The 16645-nt window shown below is 41.7% G+C and overlaps 1 protein-coding gene across 2 annotated transcripts in view; it reads right to left on the bottom strand.

Annotated features, from left to right (window-relative positions):
- Window positions 1-13704: 13704 nt before the first annotated feature.
- Window positions 13705-16645, bottom strand: part of fhit (fragile histidine triad diadenosine triphosphatase) — a 1333995-nt gene continuing 1331054 nt past the window's right edge. The window contains exon 10 of one of the 2 annotated variants that reach the window (XR_015759402.1): window positions 13705-15182. The gene's annotated coding sequence lies outside the window, so the exon portion shown is untranslated. The remainder of the gene's footprint in view (window positions 15183-16645) is intronic. The other variant, XM_087994389.1, reaches the window with a different exon arrangement.

Here is a 16645-nt window from a genome sequence, read left to right on the forward strand (position 1 = left end):
ACAGCGCCAGGGATGCAGGTTCAATTCCCACCTCTGGCAACTGTCTGTGTGGAGTTTGCACATTCTCCCCGTGTCAGTGTGGGTTTGCTCCGGGTGCTCTGGTTTCCTCCCACAGTCCAAAGCTGTGCAGGTTAGGTGAATTGGCCATGCTAAATTACCTGTAGTGTTAGGTGCATTAGTCAGGGGTGAATATAGGGGAATGGATCTGGGTGGGTTGCTCTTCGGAGGGTCGGTGTGGACCTGTTGGGCTGAAGGGCCTGTTTCCACACTGTAGGGAATCTAATCTAATCTGTCTATACTGCATATAATCAAATTGGCCCTAAAACACCTCAAACTTAGACTTTTCACAGTCTGTGTCTTTTACTGACTTTTACTTAAAAAAACTAAAGACAACGTAACCTTGCTAAAGGAGCAGCATCATCACACAGGGATAGGGAAAGGTCATTTCCCTGGGATGGAGAGTCCTGAACTAGAGGGCATAGGTTTAAGGTGAGAGGGGAGAGATTTAAAAGGGACCTGAGAGGCAACCTTTTCACACAGGGCGGTATATATATGGAATGAGCTGCCAGAGGAAGTGGTGGAGACTGGTACAATTATAGGAAGGTTTCAGAAGGATATGGGCCAAATGTTGGTAAATGGGACGACATTAATTTAGGATATCTGGTTGGCAAGGACAAGTTGGACCAAAGGTCTCTTTCCGTGTTATACATCTCTATGACTGTATGACTCTATGACCTACAGCGCAGCAAGTTATAAAAAAAATAACTACACTTATTCAGATGTCCTGAAGGACAGGACAAACAAACTTCTGCATGTAGCTACACCCAGAATTACCACTCACACCAACTCAGATTTTTAAAAAACATTTTAGATTAGATTCCCTACAGTATGGAAACAGACCTTTCACCCCAACAGGTCCACACCAACCTTCCGAAGAGTAACCCACTCAGACCCATTCCCCTACATTTACTCCTGACTAATGCACCTAACACAATGAGAAATTTAGCATGGCCAAATTATATCTTTTTATATTGTGGGAGGAAACCGGAGCACCCAGATGAAACCCATGCAGACATGGGAAGAACATGCAAACTCCACATAGACAGTTGCCCAAGGCAGGAATTGAACCCGAGTCCCTGGCACAGTGAGGTGGCATTGCTAGTCTCTGAGCCACTGTGCCACCCAGATCACACTGTGATGTCAATAATAGAAAGGCATGTCACTAAGGCAAGGGAATGTTTGTGAACGGGAAATGGGGTTTGTGTTTATTGAAATCAAAGTCAGATCAGTTATTTGTGGATATCCTGCCAGAAGAGGACTGTCTAGGTCCTTCAGATCCAATTCTGACTTTGTAATTAAGCCTGCTGACAAGGGTGATGTCGTTGTTGTCAGGCAGACTCACCTCTACGTTGCAGAGGCTGAGCACTAGCTCTCAGGTACTTCCCCCGATCTCCCCAGACCATGACCTCACCATTTAACATCAGGCCATTGTTACATCAGGCCACAATGGTTACTAATCTCATTTCATCTGGCGATCTCTCCCTACTGCCTCAAAGTTCATTGCCCCCCCCCCCCAACTCCACACAACCTGCTTCTACCTCCTTCCCAAAATCCACAAACTGGACTGCCAGGGCAGACCCATTGTTCTGCCTACTCCTGCCCCATACAACTTAGCTTTTCATCTCTCGCTTTTCTCCCCTTGTCCAGTCCTTTCCCACGTACATCTGCAATTCCCCTGATAGTTTATGTCAGTTTCAGAATTTCCATCCCTTTATACATCCACCCCCAATTAGGATGGTCTCAGTGCTCTCCATTTCTTCCTGGAAAAATGGCCTGAACCATCCCCATCCACCACCTGACTGAGCTCATTCTCACTTCTATTTTAACTCCCCTCTTTCAGGTCATAGGGGTGGCCACAGCATCTGCAAAGGCCCCAGTTATCCTTGTTAGTTGTAGAGGATGTAAACATTCCTTGTTCCAGTCCTACTTAGACCCCCGCTTACAACTCTTTCTCCAGTAAATCAGTGACATCATCGATAAGCTTCCCTCTCTTGTCTGGAAATGGAAAAGTTTATCAATTTCACTTTCAATTCCTATCCTGCTCTCACCTTCACCTGGTCCATCTCTGATTCCTCCCTCAACATCTCTGTTTCCACTTCTGTGTAAAGGCTGGCCACCGATATCCATTACCAACTCACTGCCTCCCACAGTCCCCTTGACTATACATCCATACACCCTGTTTCCTGTCAAGACTATTCCATTCTCCCAGTTTCTCTGATTCTGTCACATCATTCCAATCATACCAGCTTCTGCAAAGTTGTCTCCAAAATGTCCACCTTCTTCCTCAACTGAGGATTCCACACCATGATTGATAGGGCCCTCCAATCCATCTCCCACACATCTCACTCTCTTCCCTCCCACAGCAGCAATTGGGTCCCCTTGTTCTCACTTACCACTCCACTATCATCCTCATCCAAAGGATTATTAGCTGCCATTTCCACCGCTTCCAGTGGGATGCCACCACAAGACATATATTCCCCTCCCCTTCCTTGTCAGCCTTCTGCAGGGACAGTTCCCTCTGGGACACCTTGGTCCATGCCTCCTCCACTCCCAACACCTTCATAGTACTTTCCCAAGCAATTGCAGAACAGTTAACACCTGCCTGTTTACTTCCTCCCTTCTTGTCATCTAACGCCCCAGACACACCTTCCAGGCAAAGCAGTGATTTATCTGCACTTCACTCAATCTAGTCTACTGTATTTGTGCTCACAACGTGATCTGCTCTACACTGGGGGGATGAAACAAGATTTAGTGACTGCTTTGCGGAATGCCTACATTTTGTCCACCAAAGTGACCCTCAGGTTCCTGCTGCCTGCCACTTTAACACACCACTATGTTCCCTGGGCAACATTTCTGTCTCAGGGCTTGCTCCAGCAAAGCTCAGTGCAAGCTGGAAGAACAGCATCTCATTCTCAGCTGAGGGACTCTGCAGCCTTCAGGACTCAATATCAATTCAATAACTTTAGGGCCTGAGCAGCTTCCCCCATGTCCTTACCCCAAATCCTACAAATCAGACTTTATCGTCACATGGGCTGCTATCACAACAACCCATCATCAGTCACTAACAGACCCCATTAGCATCTAATCATTCTCCCAGGCCAACTTTTACTCATTCCCTTGTCTGCCCAACCGTTTAACTGTCTCTCTGGGCTCCATTTCCATCCATCATTTACTCTTACCCCTCTTTTCCCACCTCATCTTCAGCATAAATACCAATCTTTCCTAGCTACCATCAGTTCTGATGGAGGATCACTGGACCCAAAATGATAATTCTGCTTTCTCTCCACTGATGCTGCCAGACCTGCTAAGTTTTCCCTGCAATTTCTGTTTTTCTTTCTGATTTCCAGTATCCGCAGTTTGTTTTTTTTCTGCCTGGATGACTTCCTCTATTCCTTCAACTAGCCCTGTTCAGCTCAACTGGTTGCTGCATAACTATCGATGTGGGCATAGTTTGAGGGAAAGGTTGTGTAGCATACATTAGGCTGAGGGTAGGGTAATGGGTGGACATAAATAGGTCATTTTCAGGTTGGCAGGATGTGACAAGTTGTGCCACAGGGATCAGTGCTGGATCCTCAATTATTTGCAATCTATAAAAAAGATTTGGATGAAGGAACTAAATGCATGGTGGCTAAATTTGTTAATAATATAAAGATAGAGAGGAAAGGAAGTTGTGAAGTGGACATAAAGGGTCTGCAAACAAATATACTGGTTAAGTGAGTGGGTAAACATTTAGCAGATGGGATATAATTTGGAAGAATGTGAATTTGTCCACTTTGGTAGGAATAATAGAAAAGCAGTGTCTTATTTAAATTGAAATAAATTGCAGAACTTTATCAGGGGACACAGTTTAAAAATAAGAAGCCACCAGTTTAGGATGGAGATGGTATTTCTTAGAACGAGCAAATATTTCTTCGAGTCTTTGGTATGCTTTTCCCCAGAGAGGGGTGGAGCTTGGGGCCGTTAAATACTTTTAAGGCAAATGTAGCTAGATTCTCGACTAACAAGAGAGTCAAAGATTGTTGGGAAAGGGGAGAAAAGTAGAATTAAGGCTACAATCAAATCAACAATGATCTTTATGAATGGCAGAGGAGGCTCAAGAATCTAAATGGCCCACTCCTGCTCATAATTCACAGATTGGTATGTTTGTATCTTGAATCTTGGCAGTGGCTCTGATGAATCCATCGGGGAGATCCAGACAGTGGAAGCATTGCTTTAGCATGCCAATGATCTGTAATGATACATTTCTTGTGGCAGCATAGAGTCATAGAGATGTACAGCATGGAAACAGACCCTTCAGTCCAACTCGTCCATGCCAACCAGATATCCCAACCCAATATAGTCCCACCTGCCAGCACTTGGCCCATATCCCTCCAAACCCTTCCTATTCATATACCCATCCAAATGCCTTTTAAATGTTGCAATTGTACCAGCCTCCACCACTTCCTCCGGCAGCTCATTCCATACATGTACCACCCTCTGCTTGAAAGAGTTGCCCCTTAAGTGCCTTTTATATCTTTCCCCTCTAGTTCTGGACTCCCTCACCCCAGGAAAAAGACTTTGTCTATTTATCCTATTCATTCCCCTCATAATTTTGTAAACCTCTATAAGGTCACCCCTCAGCCTCTGACGCTCCAGGGAAACAACCCCAGCCTGTTCAGCCTTTCCCCATAGCTCAAATCCTCCAACCCTGGCAACATCCTTGTAAAAAGAAATGCGGGCTGGTCCGGGATGACTTATGTTTCTAAATGCTGTTACATTTGCTTGAGTTGCACACTAGAGTAATGAGCTATGTCTCATGGATGACTCATCACTCAATTGCCACCCTTTGCATTGTTGTGGTGGTCCAAATGCAGCTCATGGTGGATTGTTGCAGAATAAAAGCATCATGACTTCTGCTAGGATACGAACTGTTGACTTGCATGATATATTACATTTGGCTGCATACCAGTAGGACATCGAGGGAGTGGAGTGCAAATAACCAGAATAGTACACATACTGCAAAAACCGTAGGCCTGTCAACATCTACAGGAAAGACAGGCAACATTTCATGGGGTATCTGATCTTTTGCTTGCCAGTGGGGTGGGTATCTGATGATACATTTGCCCATTTTGGATTGGGGCATCATGCTTTATACACTACTTGGGGGGGAAGGATTTGGTTGTTTATATATATAATAATTCTTGATTTGTGGACAAAGCTGGCACTGTGGGCTGGCAGAACTCATGATAAAACAATTTATTTCACAACTATAAGTCTCAAAGCCCTCTAGTGAGGATACTGAAGCTAAAGTGTCACTCTGTGTCCCATTACAGCTGTTGGAAGAGCTTGTTGACATTTCATTAGACAGCTTCCTCAGAACCAGGTTCAGTAAAATGCTACTGGAGACATTTCAGTGTGAATGCTCTGATGAATGCAGTACTGCCTCTTCTGCAACACTGCAAGTGTCTGTCCCATTTAGTAAATGCTGCTTATGTCAAGTCAGGTTTTCAGCAATGGCTTCAACAAAAATAATGTATTAATTCAGAACATTGACAAGGAAACATGTATGTCCTTGTTGAAAACAACATAATAAATTGCTCTGCAGTACCAGAAACAAGTTTCATATTCGCTAACTGAACTAATCAATTTGTTTAATTGTGTAAATAATTTTTATACAGAAAAATACATGTAATGTGTTGCAGGGTTCCTTGGAATTTATATAATATAGTTTGAGAACCTTAGAGCTCCTGCTGTCTACTTTAACCACTTTAAAGAACTCAAGAAACCACCAAGTACTCATATAATATAGCAATAGCGAGTAGAAATTGATTACTGACACACCCGTGTATAGCTGAGGACCCACGGAAAGAGCAAGGGGTGGATAATCGCTCCTGATGAACACATTCAATTTTATGTGTTTTAGAAACAGTTTTGGTTGGAGCATTGAGAACCAAAATAGCAGTGTTGCATCCAATTAGCATTACATACTAATCTGTCTACTCAACAGATCTCCAGCAGATACTACCTGCGTATGAACACGATACTCTGTGGCCTTGCTCACACCATGACATGCATGTGTGCAATCTGGAAATCATTTTGCTGTTAAAATGACACCCATAGCATCAAAGTGCTGCATGCTAAGCATTGCATTTTTTTGTGGAAATACTTTCTTAATTGGAACAAAGAAGTGGGCTGACTATAGCAAGATAAAGATGAAACATTTTAAACCTCAAGTTCAATTTTGTAAGAAATAGTGGATGGAATTCTCCCAACTCTGAACAATGTGGTTAATGGCAAGTCAATTAGGAAAATATGGAAAAATTAGATTCTCAAACTTGAAAGATGAAAGTCTGAACCTTCACTCAGGTTTTGAACAGCAAAACAAGAATCTTGATGCTGAGGGGATAATTTGCATATATTTAGTTTTCATTGTTACCTATTCTTGCCTTATTTATATGCAGTTTGTGATTCTCCCATGCAATAGAGAGAAAGTAGGTGGCAATAACTCCCAACATGAAAGTCAGAGTAGTTGCTGGGTGGCTCTAGCTCATTGCTTTCTGCTCCAGGACTCTATCTTGATCATTGTCTCCAGGCACGTTCCACAGGCAGAATTCCCCACCATCTATGGAACTTAGCATCAGACATGCACCAGTCTTGTTACATCACCATGGAACATCTTTGACTCACTTAGTCTAGTTATTCTCTTTAATGTTGCCTGTTGAAACTCACAGACCCCTTATCATTGCAATGCTGCTGTCAGTCCAGTTTATGTCCAGGGAAAGGCAGTCATCTCATGCATTGAAGCAGAGTACACTTCAGGGCTATTTGCTTGCTTTCTTAAAACTCACTCACCTGTGCCTACATGGGTGCTCACAGCATATTTGACCTGCCTTTTTGCGTTTTGCTGCTGCATTCAGAGTTTACAGGCTCAGAGTACTTCTGCTTGCCTTGCTCTTATTGTAGACGCAAAGCCAGGCAGCAGTGATCTGTCAATAGGAGTGGATATGTTGCTGTATTGCAACAAGTTCCAGCAGCTTACGTACCAAACACACTGCATCTGCTTCAATCAAATGGCCATGTCTCAATGCATCAAGGAAGTAGTCCTCAGCCAACATAAGGAAGTCAGTCTTTAGGCAGGCTGTCTAAATCAATAAGTCAAAGACAGTGCTACACATCATTCCAGGGGTTTGAACAGTCAGTCAGCTGCTTGGGGCAATCAGGGATCTGGGAGTCTGTACTTCTACAGTCCAGGAAGTGGGCCATGGTCAGTCCTGCAGGTTCAGGGCAATCAGTCTGGGGATTTCTGGTAAATCAGCCAAGGAATTGCTTTGATATCAGTTAAGAGTCTAATCACTCATTAGTTGGGACTGTCCTTCCAACTCAGTAATTGGGGGGAAATGGCCAGTCCAAAGAGTCTGCTCTCTGAAGTAAAAGCACAACTCAGATACAGACCTGGTGCTTTATGGTAATGTTGAGAGGTGAAGACTTAAATGAACGAGTTGTGAACTTGTGGATGCTTAAAACTGACAGATTGAGAGGGAGCTGAAGGAAGAAAGGAATACCTACATTTGGTGGGGGGCTCGTGTCACCTACATTAACAGGCTGAGTCGCCAATTCATTCTGCATCATGTGACCAGGTTGCTTTTTCTCCTTCTCTAAATTACAAAATGGAAATGAAAAATGGCAGCCACCACACCCAGAGTGGGTTGTGGTTTTTCCTGTCTGAGGACAAAGGTAGCACTTGTGAGTGATGTGGGGTCCTTCAAGTAGTCATTGCATTGAAAAGACCCTTATGTAGTACATACTAATACACCTGTAATTGCAGAGTTTGCATGTGAGATGCATAGAGAGACCAATGCGAGATACAAATCTTGGCCACACAATCTTGATCATGTCATTGCAAGTTGGGCATTGTTATCTCTGTGAAGCAGAAGCAGCCACAGGTGAACTTCAAAGCAGTATCTATGGGCCACAAAATTCACAGACAATCCAAGATGTCATGGGCCACACGAGAGCATGGATGTGAAGTCCAGGAGCAGCAGCTACATTCCTGGATGGGTGATGCTCTAACAACATTCAAGAAGCTTGACACCATCCAGGAAATAGCAGCCCACTTGATTAGCATCACATCCACAAGCATCCACCTTGTCCACCACTGAGAGTCAGTAGCAGCAGTGTGTACTATCTACAAGATGCACTGCAGAATTCACCAAAGCACCTTCCAAACCTATGACCACTTCCACCTGGAAGAACAAGGGCAGCAGGTACATGGGAACACTACCATCTGCAAATTCCTCTCTAAACCACTCAGCATCCTGACTTGGAAATATATCACCATTCCTTCACTGTCACCGGGTCAAAATTCAGGAATTCCCTTCCTAAGGGCATTGTGGGGCAACCTACAGCACATGGACTGCAGCAGTTCAAGAAGGCAGCTCACCACCACGACCATCTCAAGGACAACCTGGATGCGCAGTAAGTGCTGGCCAGCCAGCGATTCCCACAATCCAAGAATGAATGAAGGAAACCTCCAGCAGCTGCTAAACAGCCTCCACATGAAGGAGTTGCAGATACTGGCCCATTCAAGGAGCAGAAGAGATACAGGCGGCCCAGAGTCTATCATCCTGGATGCCAGTTCCATAGCTGGCTTCCCCCAGGTACACAGTGTTATAGTTTGTACACACATCACATTGGCACATTGAGAGTGCCATATCATAATGTGACTGACTGTAGCAACAGAAAAGGGATCTATTACATCAACACAAGTTACCTGTGGTTAGCAGTACCATACCTTAGATTTATTCTGCATCACATACACTGAATGCTCATATAAAGTCTGTATCTTTGAATAGCTTCATGTTTCTGCTTCATTTCAAGGCCTGTGTGTCTTATGAAGATGGTAACTGGAGGCAATACCGCCTTCTGCAACCAGGGCTGAAGACTCCATTCTGTAGCTCTCGGTCTGAGGCTGATTGTTCATCCAAGGTCATCGTGGAGCAGTCAAAAGGCCTCCTGAAGATAAGGTTCTTTTGCTTGGATTGATCTGTGGGCTGGAGGAGGAGATTGCAGCATACTCCGGGCACAATGTGCCACATAATTCAAACATGCCATGCCCTATACAGCTACAGCAAACAAAGGGTGAAGCTGAAGAGCTGGGAGAATAATAGCAGTTTTCCAACAACGAAACTGAGGACATGAAGCATCATGACAGAGTGGTGCAGCATCAATCTCAAAAGCCAGACGGGACTTCATTGACACCCAGTTCCAATAGGTCAGATTGGCTGAAGTAATCATTGATTGACTGTACATTAGAACTTCAACAAGCAAGCAACCCCTGTTCATTCCCAGAAGGAAATTTCTGAATGCTTCTTTTCTTCATTTCTCCTATTGTTCTCTAAAAATAAATGTTCTTAACCATTTGAAGACTTTCCAACATCTGATGTTCCCTAGATTGAACAATCACAAGATGTCATGCTACACTGATCATTAGGGAAAGAGTGGCACTCCCTTAGACAGGGTTCTAACATGGCATGTCTCTAAGGACTGGAAGTCTATGTAGTTTCAGCCTTGTCGCTACAGTTACAATGACAGTCGATCAGGCAGGCAGCGATGTAAAGAAGCAATACATTTACAATTGTGAGCTTCTACTTTTAATGAAGCGTCACCTATGCTACCTAAGTGCCCTCAGAAATTGTTCTTTTTCATTTCCTTCCTGCTACATGAACTGTGAAGAACATTTGTGGCTGGAAGTAATAGACTTGATGCATTGATGAGTGTTTGAATACCATCACCACTGGTGAGTACCCAATAGTGCAAACGTGGCAGTGCAGAGGTGTGGTGCATACATAATAAAGTGAGCAGTGGAGCACAGAAAAGAGAAACTCTCCATTAAACTCCTCAAAGTTGACACTTGTTTGATTTTGGTAAGATTCAGCTCGATGTATTCATTCAACAAGGGTTGCATAATTTTAGCCTGTGTTCGTAAATTAGTGCTTAGTTTCAAATTTTACAAACTGACTGTTTCACTTTTCTAGATTCTTTTCACCACTGAAGTGTATACCAGTGTTTTTTTACTTTGTTTCATTCCCGCTTCTGACAGAGGGAATGTCGGTAAGGCAGTATAAATGACTCATACCGAGTTACTCTAATGGTATTCAGAATGAACCACTATGTAGTGATAATGGGTTCCATATCTTATGTTAGTGAATTATGTCAATGTAGTCCAGAAATTACCAGATTTATCAAGTTCAGCCTCACAATTTCCAGAATGGCTTTGAACTTATAACTGCTGAGTTGGTTACGCATATGATAACAACATCCGATAACAATTAATCTAATGAAAGGTTAATCTTACACTATTGTTCATAATGTTCAGGACAAGAAATGCTTTTCAAAATTTCATAGTAATGTGGTTTTGAGCGAGGGTTAATTTTCAGATTTTAATTTGTATTTAGTAAAATGCTTTGTAAATGTTTTCCATTTCATGGTCATTTTAGTTGATACATAAAAATAAATCTCATTCTAGATAGAGGTGTATGGAATGGAACTTTCAAACGCCATGAAAGTCATAAAAGAGAAATAATGGCTCAAGCAAAACTTTAATCAGCCTCTCCTATGTGTTGGTTAATAATTGTACTGTCTAAGCTGAAAGGACGTTAGATAGATCAAGAATTCTCAGGTATTGAATTGAATTGAATTGAATTAAATTTATTGTCACATGTACCAAGCACAGTGAAAAGCTTTGTCCTGTATTCTGTCCTTTGTTGAGTTTGCCAATCACAACTTGGACATTTGTACAGGTAAAGATGAAACTAGTGTTGACAACCTCGACCTAGGAATTGATGTTCTTGAATACTATACAAAGATTTGTAACATAATTTTTAAAAAAATCATAGGAAGTGGGTGTCACTGGCCAGGCCCGCATGTGTTGTCTATCCCCGGTTGCCCTGTAGAAAATGGTGGTGAGCTCCTTTTGGAACTGATGCAATTCATGGGGTATCAGGACACCTACAAGACTGTTAGGAAGGGAAGTTTCAGATTTTGACCCTGTGACGGTGAAGGAATAGTGATCTAGCTCTAAGTTAAAACTGTGTACAGCATTGAAGGGAATTTGCAGATGGCAATATTCCCATACATCTGCTGTCCTTGTCCTTCAAGTTGGTAAAGGACATGGGTTTGGAAGGAGCTGGCAAAGGAGCCTTAGTGAGCTGTTGCAGTGTATCTTGTAAACATTGCTGCCACTGTGCAACAGTTATAGAGGCAGTGAATGTTTAGAATGGTGGATAGGATATCAGTCAAGTGGGCTGCTATATCTTGCATTGTGTCAAATTCCTTGATTGATGCTTTGTGCTACACTCAACCAAGCAAGTGAAGAATAATTTCATTGCATTGTGCCTTGTGAATGGTCAACACACTTTGGACAATCTGGAGTTGGATTCTTGCTCCCCAATTCCTAAACTCTGACCTGCTCTTGTAGCTACCAAATCTATATCATAAAATCAAAGAGTACAGAAGGGGCACTTCAGCCCATTGTGTCTGTACTGTCAAATATACACTATTACCTACCTGATTCCTACTTCCCCACACTAGGCTAATTGCCTTGAAAGTTATGACATTTCAAGTATTCCTTGCAGTATGTTTTAAAGGTTTTCAGGATTCTTGCCTCAACCACCCTCCAGGCAATGCATTCCAGATGCCCCCCTCCCCCCCTCCCATCTGGGTGAAAATGATTTTCCTCAAATCCCTCTAGATCTCCTGCCTTTCACTTTAAAATCATGCCTTTGTGTTCAGTTTCTGGTCAATAGTAACTGTCTGGATGTTAATAGTCAGGGATTCAGCATGGTAGTGTCATGAATGTCAATGGGAGATGGTTAGATCTCTCATGTTGGAGATGGCATTTATGTGGCGTGAATGCTACTTATCAGTCCAAGTCTGGACGTTGTCTGGGTTTTTCTACAGTTGGACGTCTGGTGCTTCAGTATCTCAAGCATCATGAATGGTGCTAAACGTTGTGTATTCATCATCAAACGTCCCCACTTCTGACCTTATGATGGAGGGCAGGTCATTGATAAAGTAATGGAGGATGGCTGTCCTTGGATACTATTTTGAGCAACATTGACAGAGATGTCCCGGAAATGAAATGATTGATCTTCAAGCACCACAATAATCTTCCTTTCTGCTGGCATGTAGTGTTGGATTCATGTTGACTTCAGCTTTGTAATATTTGATGTCATACTTGCCCAAATACTGCTTCAGTGTCAATTATAATCACCCATACCACACCACTGGAGTTCAGCTCTTTCGCCCATGTTTATACCAATGACGAAATGAGACCAGGAACGAAGAGATCCTGGCAAAATCTGAACTGAGTCCCAGTGAGCAGGTTATGCTGAGCAAGAACTATCTGACCCCTCCAATCATTTTGCTCATGATTAAGAATAGACAAATGGGGTGGCAATCATCTGGGTTGGATTTGTCCTGATTATTGTGTACAGGGCATTCATAGGCAATTTTCCACAATGCTAGATGGATGCCTGTGTTATGGCTGTACTGGAATAGCTTAATAAGGGGCTCAACTAATTCTGAAGAACAGATCTTTTAGTACTATTGCCAGAATGTTGCCAATGTCCTCATCATTTGCAGTGGCCATTGTATCAGACATTTTTTGATATTGAATTGGCTAAAGACTGCTTCTGTGATGTTGGGGATCTCAGGAGGAGGCTGAAATGAATCATCCACTCCACACATCTGGCTGAAGATGGTTGCAAATGCTTCACTTTTGTCTTTTACTCTGACATGCTAGGACTATATTAAGGATGGGAATATGTTTGCAGCTTTCTCTTCTTTCAGGTTGTTTAGTTGTTAACCACCAGTCACAGCTGGATTTTTTTTTATTCATTCATGGAATGCGGACTTCATTGGCTGAGCCAGCACTTACTGTCCATCCGAGCTGCCCTTGGGAAGATATTGGTGAGCTGCCTTCTTGGATCGTTGTAGTCCATTTGCAGTCTCTTCTGTATACCACTGAGCAGCCACATCTGCTGGGTTTGTCCTGCTGGTGGGACAGGAGATACCCAAGGAAGATGATGGTAGTGTCTGGGATATCATGTGTAAATTATGATTCGGTGAGTTCAGGTGGTTGCTTGACTAGTTTCTGGGACAGCCGTCCCAATTTATGCACAAACTCCCAAATGTTATTAAGGAGGACATTGTAGGTTTGACAAAGTTTGCTGTTGTCGTTTCCAGTACCTAGGTCAATGCCAGGTGTTCGATCCAGTTTAATTCATTATTTTAGACTTTGTAGTCATTTGATACAACCGAAGAGTTTGTAGACCATTTTAGAGGCTATTTAAGGGTCAACCACATTGTTGTGCATCTTGAATCACAGGTAGACCAAAGCCTGGAAAGAATGTCAAAATTTTCTTCTCGAAAGTGCGCGGGTAACAGTGCATGTGTAAACACTGGCTGAGAATAACATTTAGCGAATATGAGGTACTTTTCAAGGAACATTCATTGGCAAGAATGCAAAATTAAATGGGATACTGGACTGTGATGACACGGTGAAACAATGTCCCAACATGCGGAGAGGAAGAAAATAAACTCTTCTCTGGAGTGTGTTGTTTAGGTGAGAAATCACTTACACAAATTTATTTGTATCATGATATAAAAGTAAATAATACATAACTTCATCAAATGTGACAACTATTGGTGGGGTCATAATGTAGCTTAATTTCTTAGCAATTAGGTGATTACGTCTTTCATTTCTGTAAATACAAAAAAACAGTATCTTTGTTAGTGAATATCACATTTAAACTGACTGGAGCCTCACTTTGACTTAGTAAGCAGCACTGACTAGATTTGAATTTGAAGTAGGCTTCTTAAACATGTCAGTTAGTACTGTGGAAACAATATGCAAAATGCGAGTCTCCACCAGGAATTAATACCCACTGGCCAAGCAATCATATCGCAGGATTCTAATAACCCATGCTCTCATTTAAGGAGCTGACCCTTGACCCTCATGCATATTTGAGACGTCAGCTTAAGGGTTCAACAATTCAGACTTGCCAGGCTCTCTATATTTTCATTGCTAAATCAACACAATTGAATGTTCTCTCGAATATTGTAAAGTGCTACTGTGGCATTTTTTTTCTCATTTCAATTTTAAAAATGTTTTCTGGTTTGTTAAATGAAGCATTTGAAAAACAAATATCACAATTTTCATCAAAAAAGTAATTGAAGAGAAAAATGAACAAATGGTAAACTGGAAATCCCCACAGAGGCTGATAAGTCAGTGCATGAGGATGCAACACTGCCTACTAATGTGTTGTCATGGAGACAAGAGAATCAATATCATTCAGCTGGTCAGATATTTGACAGTAATTTTTGCTAGGTCATAGGATCCAGGAGCTGCAGCAAAATTCATCCTAGAACAAAAGGAATTTCAAATCTTCTTACATGCTGCTTCTTAAGTTTACATAATTGTGGAGAGATGCATGCCAACTCATTTAGTTTCCACCAGATTTACTTCAGGAAACCTTGAAATTAATAATAAAGCCTTTTTATTCTCTACATTAAATTCAACACACAAACTCATACCCTAGATATTGCTTTCCCCCTCATTTAGATAAGCACAGAATAGATCGTAGACCAGAGAAAAGAGGCCAGATCAGGAAAATTACTTTCTTTGAATTGTCTCTCCTCCCCAAAACAAACAGCTCAGTTTAGAATACAATTAACCAAAGCGGAGATTTTGGAGGATTTGAGGAACTGCAGTCATCTGTAGCTGAATATTATTTTCTGATGTGTAATATGCTGATCGTGGTGAACACATTCTGTACGTTCACAAAAGAGAATTGTTTGTAAAATTATGCAGTCAAAATTCCAATCTGTGCTGCAAACACGTACATCCAAAACATATAAAATGCAACAATCACCAACAAGTATATCCAGATTTGAAACAGTGACCGGCTTACATCAAATAAAGGGGCAATAAAAATTGTTACTAAAGATATGCAGAAGCAGTAGAACAGTATAGTGGATTCGGGTGCTGTTTGCTGTGTTCCAGTGTATAGATGAAAGCCTGCTCCAAGGTTTGACCTGTCACTTTCCTGGCCACAGGTGAATGAGAAAGGAGAGGCACAGAGCTGAAGGGAGACACAGAATGACAGGAGAGGGAAGGAGAAAATTAGTCATGAGAAAAGAAATAAGGGGAGGTATGCTTATTTATAATTTGTATATAATCATGCACAACATCTGAAATTAAATTCCGAAGAAACAACACTGGGACTGAAACATTAGCTCTATTTTCTCTCCACAGATGGTGCTGGTCCTGCTGAGTTTCTCCAGAAATGTCTGCTTTTCTGTTATCCTAAGTTAATTATTAGACCACAAATATTTACCACACATAGCCTGTAAAAAAAATTATGTTCACTATTTTTAGGGTTGCTAAAACAGAATACAACACAAAATAATGTTCTAGAAATGCAAGAAAAAGGAGTGTTACTTATAGAAACATGAAACCAGTCTAATATTTTACCATTTAAGCTTTAGTTAATATTATTAGTAACAGCTTCTAGGGTGGGATGTTCTTCAATTTTCATCTCTACATGAATTAACTTGGTTTTGAAAGCATCCACTTTAAACTGTACAAAGCCTTACAGCTGAAATGCAATTTCCCTTTTCTCCACATGACAGTAAATTCCTTTGTCCTTTATGGTGATTAAATTGATAAAGGGGCTTGGTAGAGGGCGAATGGAAATGTTATGGACCTGATTTGCTGTCAGCTACTGTGCATCACTGTATAATCTTTTGCTGGAATGGATTTTTAAAAAATTGGTGGCAGTTTGAAATATTACAGTTTTAACGACAGTAATAAATCTGGCTGTCTTTAGGGATGCCACAATGAGCAACGTTAATGGAACATGGCTACCATATGACAGCGATGTCATAGTGATGTCAGGACTCTGCAGTTGGCATGGCTTCCATTGATCTGAACCTGAAATGTCCGGTAAAACTTTTTTTTGTTATTATTGAGAGTTAAAGGCACGGTTATAGAGTATTAATTGGGGTTGTTCATCACTGAGCACTGCCAGCTTATTGACATCTCTTTCTAAATGGTGTGCAAGGCAACCTCAGACTTGAAGAACTACCATCCATAATACAAATTATACAACAGTGTTTCACCTGGAAGTGGCTAAGAAGTGATTCCAGAGACTCGAATGAAGGATTATAAGCTGTGGGCTATACAGACGCAGTTGATGTCAGTACAATAGGAATGGAATTGCTTGCTTGCTGCAGAACTTGTAAACAGCGTGATTCACTATTTGAAAATTGAGTGCTTAAACATTCCATTGACAGCACTTAATAGGGTACCCAGCTTCCCTCATAAAACAGCAGAATATTTTGAACACAAAGTTGTTTGATTTATGAAAGTCAGGCATCTGCACTATATATTTGCTTACTAACATGAACGTGAAGGAACACAGTTATTAAAGTGGCTGAAATCATTTGGTGAGACAGTGTCCAACATTGATAGATGAGACTTCCTTGCTCCTCTTTACCAAAGCTGCTGACTGGCTACATCCATAATTTATGAGGTCTGGGGTAG

The sequence above is a fragment of the Chiloscyllium plagiosum genome, unplaced genomic scaffold, assembly GCF_037043375.1.
Source record: "Chiloscyllium plagiosum isolate Xiang-an unplaced genomic scaffold, Cpla_swu_hap1 HiC_scaffold_14, whole genome shotgun sequence".
In the NCBI taxonomy this organism is placed as follows: domain Eukaryota; kingdom Metazoa; phylum Chordata; class Chondrichthyes; order Orectolobiformes; family Hemiscylliidae; genus Chiloscyllium; species Chiloscyllium plagiosum.